Source organism: Gopherus evgoodei, chromosome 4 (assembly GCF_007399415.2).
Source record: "Gopherus evgoodei ecotype Sinaloan lineage chromosome 4, rGopEvg1_v1.p, whole genome shotgun sequence".
Classification (NCBI taxonomy): domain Eukaryota; kingdom Metazoa; phylum Chordata; order Testudines; family Testudinidae; genus Gopherus; species Gopherus evgoodei.
Genome location: NC_044325.1, coordinates 132,262,126 through 132,280,234, shown reverse-complemented (window position 1 = coordinate 132,280,234; position 18,109 = coordinate 132,262,126).

Below are 18,109 nucleotides of genomic sequence, written 5' to 3'. Positions count from 1 at the left end.
CACAGGATACAGAGCATAGCACCCCTAATGCTGATCAGGGAGGCTGAGGATGTGTAAGGTACAGAGTGCAGCACCCCCTAAGTTGGGCAGTGGGGCTGGCAATGGGGCGATGTAGGGTACAGAGCACAGCACCGCTCACCCTGGGCAAGGGGGCTGGGAGATGCGTAGGATACAGAGTACAGCATCCTCTAACATCTGGCAGGGGGACTGAGAGATAGGGGGTGTAGGGTACAGAGCACAGCACCCCCTAATGCCTGGTGGGGGGCTGAGAGATGGTGGGTGTAGGGCACAGAGCACAGAGCCCCCTAAGGCCTGGTAGGGGGGCTGGAAGCTGGGGGAATATGTAGGATACAGGGCACAGTGCTCCCTAACACCAGGGTGGGGGCTGGGAGATGGGGGACATGTAGGGTACAGAGAGCAGCACCCCCTAACACCAGGACACAAGGCCTAATCCGTGTCAGGGCGGAAATAATCACACCCTTCGAATGGGAGATCTGCCATGGGCAGGAGCACTGCTTTACATTAAGGTTCTTTTGGTGATAGGCTAACCTTACCCCTGTCCTGCGTTTAGAGTGTAGCTGTAGATGGAAACCCAGATGGCAGAGATGGAGCAGGACTAACAGTGATCACTTAGTCTAGCCCTCACCCTGTGTCTAGCCTGTACAAGTGTAGAAACAAATGAGTGCCTTTTCTTGCCCTGAGATGATTTTGGAGATGTCAATGGTTGCTACAGCTTTCTTCCTCTATGGATTGTGGGATCCAGAGGAGTGGTCTGTGTTCTGCATAGAGAACAAGATGTGTAGATCTTTTCTACTTCTATGTATTACTGTAAATACAGTTATTCAATATATCAAATAAATAAAAGCATAAAAATACATCAGAAAGCACCAAATTGAAACAGAGGATTGCTATGTACAGGGGGGATTCCTATGTACGGTTGGGGATTGCACATGACTAGTTAACCTCTTGATAGCTTTCATCAACATGTACTTTTTGACAGGTTACCACGTCCCGTGTAGTGTTTGTGTTCCACCCTCCATTCCCATTTTCAGTCGTGCACATTTTTGGTGCTGTACCTGGTGACTGGGCAGGGCAGGCAGTCAATGGGGAAGAAGCCATGGTCTGGCATGTAGTGTTCCACCCTGCTCCAGGTGGGGTCTGGTGCACCAAGCCCCCAGAGAAGGGAGGCTGGCTTTTACCAGAGCTAGGGCAGCCGGGCAGTTCCAGTGACTTGTCTCTCCCTAGTGCACATCATTGTCATCCTGAATGTCCATAGGTTGGAGGATGCTTCTTGAAGGCCTCCAGGATGAGGATGGTCTGAGAAGCCAGGCATCGGACCAAGGACTTGCTGTCCTGCTACAAGTCTTTGAGGACTTAAAAATGAAGGAAATGGAGGTCAGAACCACAGCGCTCTGGAGAGCCCCGGTGCACCAGGCCAACTCTGTACCTCTCGGTCCATGACAAGGAGACAGCAGGCTGGGTGGCAGGAGGCAGGAGACTAGCAGGAGCAACCAGCAACCCTCACTAAACATCCCCACTGCCCTCCACAGCTGAAGGAGCCTCCAGACACAGGCAGTGAACCCCATTCACTCACTATTTCTAGGACTGCCCCATCCCTGCAGTATCTGAGAGCCTCATCCCTGCCCGTATTTACCCTCCCCCTTTCCCCCCAATGCACAGATGGGCACTTAGGCCCAGAGAGGGGGAGATTCACAAAGGGGGCTTGGGCATTGTTAGACGCCGCCTAACTTCAGGTGCCCTGCTACCCTCCAGGAAATGCCGAGGAGGGAGCTCAGCCATTCTCTAGCTCCGGTTGGGAGGCCCAGCGGTGAACCTGCTCTAGGAGTGAGGACCCTGAGCTGTGTCACCCTCCTGCCCTTTTCCCGAACAAATGTGGAGGAGATGCTGCTCTGCCCTGTGCTGCCCAGGGGTCCAGACACGCACCAGGGAGGTAGGTGACTGAACGTCACCTTGGCCTCATTTGGATCAGTGGCTTGTCCCCAGGCACCCCACGTGGAGGTGATTGCTCCAAACACTGGGCTAGTGAGTGCAAGCGGGGAGGCAGCACACCACCTTGGCCATGTTTGTGGGGGGCAATCGTCTGTGAAGGCCAGCCAGCTCAGGCCCAGTTTGGGGATCTGCCAGGTCGCAGCTCTGAGGTCAGGGCTTAGTGCCTGGGCACATGCCAACCAGCAGACACGACAGAGTGAGGGAGCAGCTGATCAGGGGTTTGGGAATCTACATTTTGCATCCCCTTGTGACTCTCACCCAAGACCACATTACTGGTGTTGGAGACTGAACCCAGCCCGTGGCCCTGGGCAGTTCATCCCCCTAGCACTCAGTGCTCAAAGCGGGACCACTCACCCTTGCAGGTGGTATCCAGCTTGTCCTGGGTCCTCTGGTCCAGCTGCTGGGCAGTGAGCCCTACACACACAAACAGCTCGTCACATCCCTGCGTCCCCAGCAAGGGTATCAAAGAGCCTGTCACCCTCCAAGCAGTGGGACTTTCCCCCACCCCTTGCTGGCCAGGATGTGTTCCTGAGTCCCCAGGGGAAAGGGCGAATCCCCAGGGATGGCTACAGGGCTGGTTGCCAAAGGAGAGCACAGCATCTTGAGGTTCCACTACCAAGATCTGAGGTCTTTGGTGTTTCTAGGGGGTTGGCAGTTACATTCTGTACCTGTTCTGGTAGAAACAGACTGATTTTCACTTTATCCACGTCACTCATAGACTCATAGACTCATAGACTCTAGGACTGGAAGGGACCTCGAGAGGTCATCGAGTCCAGTCCCCTGCCCTCATGGCAGGACCAAATACTGCTTCGGCTTCACGTACATTAGGTTCCTTTGAAGCTCGGCACTGTAAGGTTTAGCGTTTTAGTATTCGGCTAAGTCAGTTCTTTGAAGAACAGACTTCGTTTCAGCATCTAATAAGCAAGTTGCGGTCGGTCGTTAGGCCCCCTGAGGATACAGAGGTCACCAGTGTTCTGAGCGAAGCATCAGATTTTTCCCAACTCTTTTTAGAATGCCGCTCTTTTAGCCCCACCCCCACCCTCCTGGGGACACAGCGTCCATCAGTTTTCTGAATGAAGCATCATAGTCTTCCCATATACGAGAATATAGGAGAGCGGTGACGAGCTTATGGTTTTGGAAGAATGGTTTGTCAGTTCTTGGTGTTTTATTCACAAGCCCTAGACTACATGCTCTGGGTTTGTGAATGTGTGTGGTTCTGCACACGTTCAGAGCCCCTCGAGCACATGCTCCGGGTTTGTGAATGTGGGCATTTTCGCTCACAGTTTTCTCAGGGTTTAGTGTGGCAGTGGCCGCTGAGGAACTGGAGTTGTGGTTGTGTGGTTGTTTTTTACCAGACTCTTGTTTTGCCTTGGGTTTAACGTATATGAGGTTTGGACTGCCCGGATGCTTCATCGGCACTCTTGTGCTGTTTTGCATTGTTGAATGTCTCAAAGCAGATTCCAGGTTCTTTGGTGGTTCTGGAGGAGGTGTCCTTGTAGGGCTGACTAAGCATTGTTAGAAAAGTTGCCCATGCCTATGCGGGGGGGTGGGAGGAACCATTTTACAAAACTGAACTTTACCATCTTTCTCACCCACACCTATATATTCACTTAAAATACAAAACCTCATAGAACAACCCAACCAATAAGCAAAATATATTTACTGGGCTTCATCCATCCATCAGTCACTGATGCTGGTGAATTTTCCCTTTCAGCTGTCTCGTTCTCTTTTCTTTTCAGCTTGTTTTCCCTCTGCTCTAAGGATCTCTCATGTTTTCACCATACTGTGGAGCAAACAGCATTATTATAAACCACATGAAACTGTCTTGTAAACTTAAAAACTAAATATTCATTACGGTGTTTTTCTGTTTAAAAAGTCAGCGCTTTAAAACAAATCATCCAGTTCAGGCTGTACGACAAACACAGGTTTTGCATTTATTTCTACCACTTAGAAAACAAAACAACAAACAAACAACCAAAAAAATCTCAAAAACATTTTTTTAAAATACATCTCATTTTGCAGAATAAAAAAACAAACTGCTTTTAAAATCCATTTTAAACCACATTTTGCACAGGAAAAAAATCCTGTTGGTTTGATACAAACCAAGTACTTTTAAAACCCTACACCTATGCCTTGCCCAGACCCCTCTCACACACAAAACAGCAGCTTTAGAAACACACCAAAACAAGTTTGCAGCCATATACTTTTCAATACCCCCCCCCATACATTTAAAAGGCCCATGCTTGTTCTGTCCCTAAGCCATGTGTGCTTGGGCCTTTGGGTTAGTTAGTATGATTCCCCACAATTGCCTCAAACCCATTTGTCATGGTATAATTCCCCACTCTGAACCTTAGCGTCCAAAAGATGGGGTACCAGCATGAATTCCTCTAAGCTTGATTACCAGCTTAGGACCTGTAGCACTGCCACCAACCAGGAATTCCAGTGCCTGGTACACTCTGGTCCCCCCAAAACCTTGCCCGGGGAACCCCAAGACCCAGACCCTCTGGATCTTAACACAAGGAAAGAAAACCCTTTCCCCCACTGTTGCATCTCCCAGGCTTCCCCTCCCTGGGTTACCCTGGAAGATCATTGTGATTCAAACACCTTGAATCTTTAAATAGAGAGGAAAATTCACCTTCCCCCCTCCTTCTCTTTCCCCCTCCCAGACTCTCCCTGAGAAAGTAATCCTAACACAGAGAGAAAATAACCTCTCTCTCCCCCTTCCCTCCTTTCCCCCCACCAATTCCCTGGGGGATCCAGACCCAGTCCCCTGGGGTCTCACCAGAATAAAAAAAACAATCTGGTTCTTAAACAAGAAAAGCTTTTAATTAAAGAAGGAAAAACAGTAAAATTTATCTTTGTAAATTTAAGATGGAATATGTTACAGGGTCTTTCAGCTATAGACACTGGGAATACCCTCCCAGCCTAAGTATGCAAGTACAAATTAAAATCCTTTCAGCAAAATACAAATTTGAACTCCTTCCAGCCAAATACACATTTGAACTCCTCCCAGCCAAATACACATTTGCAAATAAAGAAAACAAACATAAGCCTAACTCGCTTTATCTACCTACTACTTACTATTCTGGACATATAAGAGACTGTATCAGAGAGATTGGAGAGAAACCTGGTTGCACGTTTGGTCACTCTCAGAACCCAGAGAGAACAACCACCAAAATCTAACAGCACACACACAAACTTCCCTCCTTCAAGATTTGAAAGTATCCTGTCTCCTGATTGGTCCTCTGGTCAGGTGACAGCCAGGCTCACTGAACTTAACCCTTTACCGGCAAAAGAAACATGAAGTACTTCTGTTCTATTAACCCTTGACTATCTGTTAATGACACCATTTAAAAAAAAATCACATTATGCACAGTAAATAAAAAACCTTTTAGTTTGAAACAAACCAAATACTTTAAAAAAAACCCTACACCTATGCCTTGCACAGACCTCTCTCACACACAAATCAGCAGCTTTAGAAACACACCAAACTAAGTTTGCCTCCATATACCTTTCAATACCCCCACCACCCCAATTCTTTTAAATGCCAGTTGCGAAAAAGTTCCCTTTCACTATGGGACCAAGTGTTGCAGGCACATGCTTGTTCCGTTCCCCCATGTGTGTTTGGGCCTTCAGGTTAAAGAACAAGGAAAAATGTTAATCACTATTACCACCAAATCCCTATACAAACTGTGTAATACCTAAAGTTTTTTAAAACAGTATTAAGTACAATTATAGTTTAAATGGTTTTTACCTTGGCCTGGTGGTGAACTACAGCTTAAAGTTACTGGGTCCATGCTAAGCAGATCACACTGCAATAAAGATAGGCACCGTTATTTTCCTAAGACAGCCTGGGCAAAGAATGGTATTATACAATATATAGTTTCAGAGTTCAAGCCAGCAAGCCTTACCTCTGTCTGCCGTCCAGCAGCCTTTCAAGAAAGTTTCTGTTGAAAAGGACAGTCTGCAACAGACCTGAGGTTTTTATGCCATCTTAGCCCATTGTTTCAAACAGACTTCAGTATAGTAGCTAGTAGGTTAATTTAACCACTAAAGCTCTGAACTAATAGATCCTTAAGGACTTTAGGCACCTCTCCCATAGCATAGCCTTTTGTGATCTGGGGTGAGGGAATCAAGTTGTCTGCACAACAGGGCTTTATTTTTTTTTATTTTTTTCTGTAAGTGAAAATAATTTTTTCTGTGGAGCCTTCTTAGAGTATTGAACAGTACTCATTTCCAAGTGGGGGGCCCTTTGCAGATATCAATAAATGTCTTGGGGCTTGGTTTTTTTTTTAAACATGTTTCTTTCATGCTTAAAGTTTGGGGTGGGGGTGTTTTCTAGAAAGAATGACATATAGCATTCGACCAACTCCAGGGCCATATTTAATCTGTCCAATAGTGTTCCACCACCTCCAGGGGTTATATTGAAACTGTCCAATAGCATCTGTGGTTTTATTTCATTTCATATTAATCAGAACTCACCATCCACCCTCACCCACCCCCATCAAATTTAACCCTAGAACAACAAGGGTAAGTAATCACAGTCACCCTGGCTATTCAATGGCGGGGGGAGCATGGTTCAACCCACTCAATGCAACAGGATAAGTCAACTCTATTGTATTCAAACACATGTCTGAACAACCTGTTTGCTTTATTTTAAGCAAATCTTTTAGGATTTTTCTCCCCTCCCACAACATACAGTTCAGCTTTTTGCTGTAAATGAGTCACTTTTACACACAAAACCCACAAGCGCTAGATTCTCACAAACAATTCATTTTTTATTTAAAAGACATACAGCTCCCCCAAACCTCCCAACTCCTGATCAGACACAGGAGGAGTTGACCCAGACTGTGGGGAAGATCACTGAGGTGAGCAAATCTGCCAATAAGCACAGGACCCACCATGGTAGAGGAGGAACTTTGTCACACCACTGAAGTCCAACTCACCCAGCCATGGGACCATTGGCCTGGCGCATCTGTGACACGGCCCTTGCAATCTTCACAAAGCTTTTCCCTAAGGCAACGTTTAAGGGCAGCATAAACAGCAACACGTACAATAGTCTGCATGACTTTTTTACACTCATGACGTGGCACTGGATCAGTTAGTTCTATGCCAAGCCTCCTCCGAAACATCTCATGGCCATCATCCTCAGAGTCCTCTTTAACAATTTGTATCTGCATTGAGCAAAACCAAGGTGGGCCCAGTTCATCTTTCCTGCTTGATGCAATGCTGTCCAGGGCTTCCGGGCCATCTAGAAAGGCATCGTCCAGCTGTTGAGAGATTTTCAGAACAGAAACAGTGTAAGCACTCCACTGCTTGTTTTTAGATTTACACAACTCCCGGTTCCTTACCCATTAAGAAGCAATTGCTTCTTAATCATTCATTTAACTGTGTGACATCTTTTCCATTCACCTTGTCCACCGGTGACTCCCCGAGCCTCAATCACATTCCACTTCTAAAGGGCTGGACAAAGAGAGGCCACCATGCTCCTTGGAGTGTCTCACAAGCAGTTGGGTTTTGGGTTCCGGTTCTGGTGTATCCATCAACGACTGGGCCGAAGAGCTCCCCTCGGTCGCTCCCTCCTCCTTCTCGGGACTGTTGCTGATGTAGCGCTTTCTCCGCGTATAGTCAAAGACCCTCGGGCCTAAAACAAAGTCCGAAGTTCTTATGGGGTGATGAAGGAGTCCAAGTTTCCTCTCAGCAGCCTTTCCACGAGTTCTAAAACATGTGTCCTTGGTAAGAGATGGCCTCATCTGTCTGGTACTGGGACTTATGGGGTAATGGTGCTGCACTCTGATTGGCAGATGGCCTTGGGAGGAGTTCTTAGTGGGGTCATTGTGATGAAGTAGGGGCTGTCTGTGTGGGGAATGGGAGAGCAGGGGAGGACTTTAGGGGATGGACGATACCGGAGCCTGTAACCTGAGCTAGGTAAGGGAGGGGAAAGGTCAACACCTTTGCCCGGGAAGGAGGACAAAGGAAGGGAGTGGCTGGAGGGAAGCAGTTTGAGTTTGGGCTTGGGGCTGTGTGGGCAGAATTCAGGGTATCCTATCTAGGATCCAAGCACCCTGAAAGCCCAGAAGGACTCGATGGAGGGGTCCTGACTGTGCCTGCAAGCTCTGCTGTAACCTGTGTTCCTGTTGTCCAATAAACCTTCTGTTTTACTGGCTGGCCAAGAGTCACTGTGGGTCCCAGGAAGAGGGGTGCAGGACCGGACTTCCCACACTCCGTGACAGTCATACAGCCCACTTCCGGACGGGTCACCCTGCCCCAGAATTCTCCCTGATTGGTCAAAATCTCCTCTTGGGGCAGTTCTATTGGGTCAAAACCCATCCTAATTGGTAGATGGCGGAGGGAGGAGTTCTTAGAGGGAGTCACATGACCCATTTCTGGATGGGTCACCCCACCTCAGAACTCACCCTGATTGGTCAAATCTCCTCTGAGGGTGGTCCTTTTGGGATGAAACCCATCCTGACTAGTAGAGAGTTGTGGGAGGAGTTATTAGAGGGGTCACATGACACACCTTGCTTCCAGTCATGTGGCCGCCTTGACCCCGAAATTAAAACCCTCCATGGGGTGGGACTTCTGGTGACAGGCAGGAGGGACTCAGGGGTCAATGGGTGGGGCTTGCAGGGGTCAAGGGGAGGGGTTAGGTTTTGATTGATGGTGGCATTCCTGATAAATACCAGCATTACATGGATAGCTTAGAAAGAAATGTAGACTCGTTACCTCTGGACCGGACTGTGACTGCCCTATTGACCTACCACCTTGGCTGAAAGTTGCTTTTCCCTGTATTTACGCATTGTTGGGACCAGAATTAGTGGATCTCCCTGCGTACAGTCATGAAAACCAGTCCTAAGAGCAGGCCCTTTTTGGGAAAAAGAAATGTGGGACTCTGCTATGCCTCTCTTTAGACAATCAGCTCCTGAACAAAGTGATCATTTGAAACCTTTACCCTCTGCTGTGAATCCCACAATTGTTGGCTCACAGGAAATCTGCAAAGGGTTTCATCAAACTTCATCTGCAAGAATTTCCAATCTAACACTCGTTTGGGCAAGGGACAAATGGAAGACAGATTTCAAAACACGTTATGGACATTTTAACAGTCTGATATGCTATTTGAGCTAACTAATGGTCCCCTGACCTTGCAACACTTCCTCAGTGATTTATTCGGGGACAGTGTCATCTATTTGGGTGACATACGTCTCTTTTTGGAGAACCCAGAGCAGCACGCGCAGCACATCTGAACCTGGAGAGGTTTCGGCAGCATGGTCTCAACACAGAATTGGAAAAGCGGAACCTCCAGCCAACTCTCCACAGATTTTTGGGGTACAGCCTCTCCCCAGAAGATGTTACGATTGATCCAAATAAGGTGGAAGCCATTCATATATGGGGCGAAGCTGGAAGTCCTCAAGACGTGCAGCGCTTCCTAGACTTCACTCATCCTGCGAAATTGACTCGTGCTGGCTCTCAGTGATGCTTAGACGGAAAACCACACACCCTACACAGAGGTTGGAACCACCCACTCCCCGGTTGTCCTGAGGAGCCATGATTTCTCCAGGAGCTGGGTAAAGGGCACCGGGATCAGTCAGTCAAAGGCAGGGGAGAATCGTGTGAGGAGAGGGTCTGAGAGGAGGATTGTGGGCTTGGCTTTGTATTTGGGCTTGGCAGGGATCAAGAGAAGGGACAGGGCTGTTAGAGGGCAATGCGAGGTGCGAGGGGGGTCGGAGATGGGGGCAAGGCCTGAAAAGTTCAGCTGCTTTAGATCAACTGTGCCAGAGAATCACTGGTTGAAGTGACTGAAAGCTCTGACCTTAGGCTGGCCAAAATCCTCCTCAGATGGGAACATCCCAAAAGTCTAAAGAAGCTCAGCCTCTAAGGTGAACATTGTGGCCCTAACCTCTCTCTGCTCTGTACCTCACAGGATTCCAGCCGGCTGTTCCAATCCAGGAGGAAAACTGTGCCACTGAAGTCTCCCAGCACCTGTGCAGTGAAGTGCCACTTAACCCCGCTGTGATGCACAGACCTTTCCCTTGCTGTCTGCACAGGGCTGAATTTCACCCCTTCAGAGTGTAAGGAAATAATTGGCTGAAGGCCTTTTTCTTTTTGGACGTCTGTCTAGTGGGAAAGAACCATGGGGATTTGTAACCTGTTTTGCTCCCTGGTGCTTCAATGATGCAGAGAAGTGCTGAATCATTGGTTGATTTCCCCACCTTTTAATCTACTCTCTTCTTCTCTTTTAACAGGTATTCGAAGGGCGTGGGTCATATGGGCATTCTTGGGGGTGCAGATTGCATCAGACCTGCACCTGAATAAATAAGAGCGAATTAAATATGCAGACACTAAAGTTTTGCAGCCAAATTCTCAGAAACCTTACTCTTCAATGTAGGATCAGGATTTTGGTTTGAATTGATTTTTTTAAAAAAAGTTCTAAGCAGATCCTACACGGTAAGAAGAGGAAACAGAAGCAAAAACTGAAAGACTGTTACTAAAACCAATGAACAGCTGCAGAGAGTGGAGACCCGGCAAAGCAAACAAATGAATACTATGAGTAAATAACCTGAAAGCAAATGGGGAAGAAAACCTCATCTGGGTAATTGTGGCTCTTGGGACAAAAATCAGGTTCCTGGTACATAGCCTGGCTGAGATCATCCCTTTTCCCTGGATCCCAGACCTGGGATTCAAATGTCATTCTCTGTGTGGTGTCCTTATTTTATTCCTAGGAAAAGGATCCCCAAAGGAGGTGTAAGTATCCGGGACTCTAGTGTCTGCCAGAAGCTTCAGCCACCTTCACAGGTAGAAGTCACTGTCTTTCCTACAATGCCACTAGTGCTCTTCCTGCTCTCCAGGTCTGCTCCCTCCAGCAGGACAGAGACACCCCTTAACTCCCCGAGTCCTGATTTCCTGCCATTCACGGTGTTGGGGGTTTGCATTGCTCTCACCCTCACCATCCGAGACTTTTCCTATGGGAATCTCCCTAGAGCAGGGGAGAAATCTGTTCTTCCATTAGAACCAGTCTGCTCAGTAAATCCACCCACGCTGACCTCATCTCAGCGGCTTTGTTTATCTGAGATTGGTGGTATCTTTGGAAAACTGTTAGCATGTCGGGGTGTCAGGGGGGGCAGGGGACGCAGGAGCACCAGCAGATTCCCCTGAAGAACACCACCCTGTCTTTCTCTGGTCAGGTTAGAGCTCGCTGTCCATTGTGGAGGTGAAGACCAGACAAGAACTGCTGGATTGACCTTGATATGCCATGTCCTTCTGTGGATGAAGGACCTACATTTCAGGGATGGCCAGCAGCAGATGTAATACATGTCCAGGAATGGGCTAAATAACCTACATTGAGAGGTAAGTAAAATCATGGCCACATGTAGACATCACAAGAATTGGTGGGGATTGACCCAGGGTCCTTCAGCACAAGCCCCTCTCACTCACTGTAAACAAATCCAGCTCCACCCACTAGACCACATCCCATTCCAGAGCCATAGAACCCAGGAGCCCTGATTCTCAGACTTAGGCCTCGCATCACAAGGCCAAACCTCCTCCCGTTATGGGCGCTGTAGAAGGGACCATTGGCAAACCCCCCCCTCTACATTTCCCCTGTCAAAGACTGCAGCCATGGGTGACAAGTGAATGAGCTGAGATCTCCCCTGTGGAAATCCAAGGGGCTGCACATTTGGGGTTTCACGGGATGGCCTCTGGCAGCCATTGACAGAGTGTTCCTGGGAGGAGATTTTCCATCTCTAACGAAGGGTTTCTGTTCCCCCAGATCTCAGCCGCTCAGCAGAATGCGGGAGAGCCAAGTGCTGATGAGCTAGAGGGGTCCCAGGAGTTGCTGTGCAGCAGGGGCAGTGTCTGCAGTCACCATAGGCCATACCCTGTGCTCCAGACAACCCAGGCTGTTTCCCTGGATTGCAAAGGGGACTTTAGGTTGGGGAATCGGTTGCTGGTCCCTGTGTCCACAAATGGGATATTTTCATGAGGCTACTCAATGGTCCATGACGCACCATGCAAGCAAGAGGAGAACGGACAACAGAGAGTGAGGTTGGGACCTCTGCGGGGCTGCTGCAGTCAAACATCCACAGCCAGAAGAGAGACGATGGGAAACTCACTTCGATGGCTGGCCACAGCCACAGCAGCTGTCTCAGAAAGCTCTGCTCAAGCTGTAGCCAACAGAGGCAGGACAAAGAGCCACACAGGGAGAGCCTGGGTTGCAATTAGCAAGATGCATTTTTTCAGTGGATTACGCTGCCCTGAGTGTCAATTTCCTGCAATGTGCACATCCAGCCTCCCGGGCTGACCTCAGTAGGAGTTAGGTTCTCCGTGCCCACAGGACAGGACTGGCCTTACCTTGAGGCGAACTGAGGCGGCTGCCTCAGGTGCCAGACTGTGGGAGGATGCGACTAGGACCCAGAGTGTAGAAAATTGTGTCTGGTGCTGGTGCATATGTTTTCTATCTGCTCTAGAGGCACAGAGATGGTGGAGTGCTGTGCTGGAGGAAGCGGGACACAGGAGACATAATAGGCAGACAGGAGAAAAGGGGAGAGGGAATAACAGAAAGCAACAGGAGCTGCAGGGAGAGAGGAGGAGGAGCCTCTTATGTACTTCCCGAGCACCCCCAGGAGCCTGGACTGATTAACACCAGCTTCTCAAGGAGCTTCCTATTTCCTGCTGCTTCCCTGAACCTGCTTGAGGAGAACAGGCAGTCAGCTGAAGTAGTAGGAGCCTGGTAGGCCCTTAAGATGCTGATATCTTCCCTCACTCAGGCCCTGCTACCAGCCTGCTTATTTGTCCCCTTCAATGGAGTGTTGAGAGCCACTCTAGCTGGCACAGAACAGCAGTCATGAGTGAAAGAAGAAAACGCCCCTCTGGGGCAGCATTCAGAAAAGGAAAGAAAGCAAAGGAAGCTTTTCTGTCTAAGCAGGAAGGAGCTCTCCTGAGATACAGAGACACAAATGTTCACGGTGAGCCTTCTGGCCGTAGTGAGGATGTGAGTGGTGAGGAGATGCCTCATCTTCCAGTTAGTCAGAGTGCAGGGGATCTGGCAGCTACTGCGGCATCCATATCTCCATCTCAAATGGATGGAACCATGCACATTCCTGAAGAAAAGTGTAGCTCAGAGAAGAGTTTGGTGGAGGTGCAAGAAACAGCTGCTGCTGAGTTTAGTTCCTTAAGTCTAGATGATCCAGGAGTGTGGACCCACTTGAGCAGTAGCCTGAGGGACTTCCTTGTACTGCATGGGCCACAGCAAGTAAAAAACTTCATGTTCCCCAAAGACAATGAAAATAGAAGTTTCCATCTAACACATTCCTGGTGTGAAATCCCCAATGGTGACAAAGTGGAGAGGCCATGGCTTAGATACTCAAAAACCCAGAATGCTGCATGCTGTTTTTGTTGCAAATTCTTCCAGTCTAATGTTCCAGCCACATTGCGTTATACAGGAACAAAGGACTGGAAAAATCTGGCTAGAAATGTGGCATGCCATGAGAAGGCAGCAAATCACCAGAGAGCATTCTTTACATGGAAAGAGCTTGAGAGGAGCCTAAGGTTAAAGTCCACCATAGATGATGAGCAATCAAGAGAAGATTGCATCAGACTTCTGAAAAGGCTCTTTGCCATTGTGAGAGGGCTTGCTACCCAAAACCTAGCACTGCGTGGCTCTTCAGATCAGCTGCATGTGCCAAACAATGGAAACTTCTGCACAGAACATCCTCACCACACAAGTTCCCCAACCCACCACCCTTTCTTTAATCATAATAATAATTCATGATAAATAAAAGACTATTCATCAAAAGAAAGAAAGAATGTCCTAGTTCTTACATCTCCTGCTTTCTTTGTATGTGTCTATCATAAACAGATAGTCAAGGGTTAATGTCTCTTTTACCCGTAAAGGGTTAAGAAGCTCAGTAAACCTGGCTGACACCTGACCAGAGGACCAACAGGGGGACAAGATACTTTAAAATCTCGGTGGAGGGAAGTCTTTGTTTGTGCTCTTTGTTTTGGGTGTTGTTCGCTCTTGTGACTAAGAGGGTCCAGATGTACATCCAGGCTCTCCAAATCTTTCTGAATCAGTCTTTCATGTATCAAAATTGTAAGAAATAGCCAGGCAAGGCGGATTAGTCTTATGTTTGTTTTCTCAACTTGTGAATGTTTCTTTTTGCTGGAAGGATTTTTACCTCTGTTTGCTGTAACTTTGAATCTAAGGCTAGGAGGTGTCCCTCTGGTCTATATGAATCTGACTACCCTGTAAAGCATTTTTCATCGTAATTTTGCAGAGATAATTTTTACCTTTTCTTTCTTTAATTAAAAGCTTTCTTTTTAAGAATCTGATTGATTTTCCTTGTTTTAAGATCCAAGGGGATTGGGTCTGAATTCACCAGGGATTGGTGGGGAGAAAGGAGGGGGGATGGTTAATTCCTCCTTGTTTTAAGATCCAAGGAGTTTAAATCTGTGTTCACCAGGGAATTGGTGAAGCCTCTCAAGGCAACTCAGGGAGGGGAAAGTCTGCAGGGGGTGGGGAGGACAGGGAGCGCGCCAGACACTGAATTTCTGGCTGGTGGCAGCGTTACCAGATCTAAGCTAGTAATTAAGCTTAGAAGTGTTCATGCAGGTCCCCACATTTGTACTCTAAAGTTCAAAGTGGGGAAAGAAACCTTGACATGGTGAGCAGCGGTATGGGATTTTTAGGAACCAAAGGCCAGTAGGATTTTTTTTTCTCTCCTTTCTAACTGCTTGGAAAGCAGGCTGAGGGCAGAGGTGTTAAGTTTTTTAACAAGGGTCTTTGTTAAGAGGAGGCTTCAAGCTGTGAGGAAACAGACAGCAAAAAGGAATGTACAAGTTGAATTGTTTTCTTTCTTTCTACCTCTCGGGTATAGCTAGTTAGAAAATCTCTGTTAACCAAGCAGCCCTGAGCGGAGTGCATCCCAGGTTTCAGTGAGCTGCAGAGCGGGGTGTGGCCAGCACAAGAAAGCTGGAAAATGAGTACCAGTGAAACAGTTAACAAGCTAGAAATGGCTAGGCTGGACGCAGAAGAGAAAGCCAAAGAGGCTGACCGCAGGAGAACTATGGAGATGAAAGAAAAAGAGATGGAGATGAAACAAAGAGAGAGAGAAAGAGAAGAAAAAGCCAAAGAGGCTGACCACTGGAGGGCTTTGGAGATCCAAAGGGAGGCCCACCAGCATGCCCTGGAATTAGAAAAGGCTAAGCAGGATGGAACAGCCAACCCTAACAACCCTTCTCCAGGTACTGTTCCCCATCCCAGGAAATTCCCCACCTACAAAGCAGGTGATGATACTGAGGCCTTCTTAGAAAATTTTGAAAGGGCCTGCCTTGGTTTCAACATCTCGACAGACCAGTACATGACAGAACTGAGGCCACAGCTCAGTGGACCCTTAGCCTAGGGAAAACACGAACTATTATAAACTTTTTCAAACCAAGGCCAGAATCAGAATGGGGCTAACACCTGAGCATGCTCGCCGGCGGTTCAGAGCCCTAAGGTGGAAACCAGACGTGTCATTTACCTGACACGCCTACCACATTGGGAAGAATTGGGAGGCCTAGATATCAGGAGCAAATGCTAAATCTCTGGAAGAGCTGTCCTTCCTAATGCAAATGGAGCAGTTCTTAGAGGGTGTTCTTGAGGAAATAAAAAGGTACATCCTAGATGGGAAACCCAAAACTGTAACCAAGATGGGGGAGATTGGAGCCAGATGGGTGGAAGAGGCAGAAAAGAAAAAAACGACTAGCAAGGGGAGCGAATATCAGAAGGAGCAAACCGAAAATAACCCCTATCACCGAGGGCAACCCAAGACCCCACTTACAACCCAAGGAAAGCCCCAGACACCCTATTGTCCCACCTCACCAGTCTCCAGCAACTCACCTCGGCCCAGTGACCACTCAGCTGGGCGATGTTTTAAATGTAATGAACTGGGGCATATAAAGGCCAACTGCCCCAAGAACCCCAACCGAGTACAGTTCATTACACCACCATCACACCAAAGATCCCCAGGCCCAGATGCCTCTCAAATACCCTCGGAGCGAAGGGAAACCTTGAGAATGGGCGGAAAGAAGGTTATCGCGTGGAAAGACACGGGGGCACAAGTGTCAGCTATCCACCAATCCTTAGTGAACCCCAAATTCATCAACCCAGAGGCCCAAGTGACAATTTACCCATTCATGTCAAAATCTTTAAACTTGCCTACAGCTGAATTGCCTGTCCAGTACAAGGGCTGGTCAAGAATATGGACTTCTGCAGTCTGTGACAATGATGCCATCCCCATGCTACTGGGGGAAGACTTGGCCAACCAGGTGAAGCTGGCCAAGAGGGTGGGGATGGTCACACGCAGCCAAGCCAGGCAAGCTTCCACACCCATCCCTGTTCCTGAGCCGTCCACAAGGGCCCCGTCTGTGTTACCAGAGACCCAGACAGAGGTGGTGGAACAGGATCCCCTGCCAACGACTGCAACAGCCATAGTGCATCCAGTCCCAGAACCGGAACTGGAAAAGCAACCAGCACCAGAACCGTTGCCAGCACTGACGCCAGCGCTTGCAAACCCATCTACAACTCCAATGCCAAAGGGCACCAGCGGGCCTGGACTGGCAGAAGCAGCAGACAACCCTACCCAACAGGCTCAGCCAGAGCCTGAAATATCACATAGTGCACCAGTGGAAAGCGGTACACAATCAGCGAAAACAACTCCAGCACCTACATCGCTTCCAGAGGGACCAAGCCCAAGTCCACAATCTAAGGAGGAACTGACATTTCCAGCATCAAGGGAACAGTTCCAGACTAAGCAGGAAGCAGATGACAGCCTTCAGAAAGCTTGGACGGCGGCATGGAGCACCCCACCGCCTCTCAGCTCCTCTGACCGATCCCAGTTTGTTGTAGAACAAGGACTTTTATACAAGGAGACTCCTCTTTCTGGTGGACACCAGGAAGACTGGCGTCCTCAAAAACAGTTGGTACTTCCATGATCATCCCAGTGGCCATTCTGGGGTGAATAGAACCAAGGACTGGTTGGGGAAGTCTTTCCACTGGGAGGGAATGGGCAAGGATGTTACTAATTATGTCTGGTCTAGTGAGGTGTGCCAATGAGTGGGGAAGCTCCAAGACCAGGTCAAAGCCTCTCTCCAGCCACTTCCCATAATTGAGGTCCCATTTCAGCGAGTAGCTGTGGATATTCTGGGTTCTTTCCCAAAAAAGACCCCCAGAGGAAAGCAGTACATACTGACTTTCATGGATTTTGCTACCCGATGGCCGGAAGCAGTAGCTCTAAGCAACACCAGGGATAAAACTGTGTGCCAGGCCTTAGCAGACATTTTTGCCAGGGTAGGTTGGCCCTCCAACATATTTACAGATTCAGGATCTAATTTCCTGGCAGGGACCATGAAAAATCTGTGGGAAGCTCATGGGGTGAATCACTTGGTTGCTACCCCTTACCACCATCAAACCAGTGGCCTGGTGGAGAGGTTTAATGGAACTTTGGGGGCCATGATACGTAAATTCGTAAATGATCACTCCAATGATTGAGATCTAGTGTTGCAGCAGTTGCTTTTTGCCTACAGGGCTGTACCACATCCCAGTTTTCACCATTCAAAGTTGTGTATGGCCACGAGGTTAAGGGGCCATTACAGTTGGTGAAGCAGCAATAGGAGGGGTTTATGCCTTCTCCAGGAACTACATTCTTTGTAAGCAGCCTACAAAGCACCCTCCGACACTCTTTAGCCCTTGCTAAAGAAAACCTAAAGGATGCTCAGGAAGAGCAAAAGGCCTGGTATGATAAACATACAGAAAGCGTTCCTTCAAAGTAGGGGATCAGGTTATTGTCTTGAAGGCACAACAGGCCCATAAAATGGAAGCGTCATGGGGAAGGGCCATTCATGGTCCAAGAGCACCTAGGAGCTGTTAACTATCTCATAGCCTTTCCCTCCTCAACCCTAAAACCTAAAGTGTACCATGTTAATTCTCTCAAGCCCTTTTATTCCAGAGACTTACAGGTTTGTCAGTTTACAGCCCAGGAAGGAGATGACGCTGAGTGGCCTGAAGGTGTCTACTACGAAGGAAAAAGTGACAGTGGCATGGAAGAGGTGAACCTCTCCACAC